The sequence below is a fragment of the Sinocyclocheilus grahami genome, unplaced genomic scaffold (genome assembly GCF_001515645.1).
Source record: "Sinocyclocheilus grahami isolate Dianchi unplaced genomic scaffold, SAMN03320097.WGS_v1.1 scaffold1142.1, whole genome shotgun sequence".
In the NCBI taxonomy this organism is placed as follows: domain Eukaryota; kingdom Metazoa; phylum Chordata; class Actinopteri; order Cypriniformes; family Cyprinidae; genus Sinocyclocheilus; species Sinocyclocheilus grahami.
This window is the reverse complement of record NW_015506321.1, coordinates 320,784-321,204: the sequence shown is the minus strand read 5'-3', so window position 1 is coordinate 321,204 and position 421 is coordinate 320,784.

Here is a 421-nt window from a genome sequence, read left to right as displayed (position 1 = left end):
TACCTGCAGCGTCCCTTCGCAGTCTGATCCAACACGCTCTGGTGGTCTAACTGCCCAGACCCACAGTGATGCTTGCTCCTATGCTGCCGAGATTGAGCCTGCAGATGATGAGCGGAATGAGGCTGAGGAACTCTCGCAAGCAGACTCTATGTCCAACATCTCCAATGTAGCTACATACGATGATAACCGCACTGCTTCATGGGTGCATTCTCAGTTGCCGTGCCAACAGGAGCCAAATTCACATATTGCTGTGCCAGTGGCTGATGACAATACTGTGGCTGGTGCTGACCATTCTACCCAAAATCCTGTCTTTGACAGTGTACCTGTTATGCAAGGTCCTGTAGCTGGTTTTAATACAGCTGATCGTTACTCTACAAGGTTTGGGAGAGTTATCAGACCAGTACGCAGACTTATTGAATCT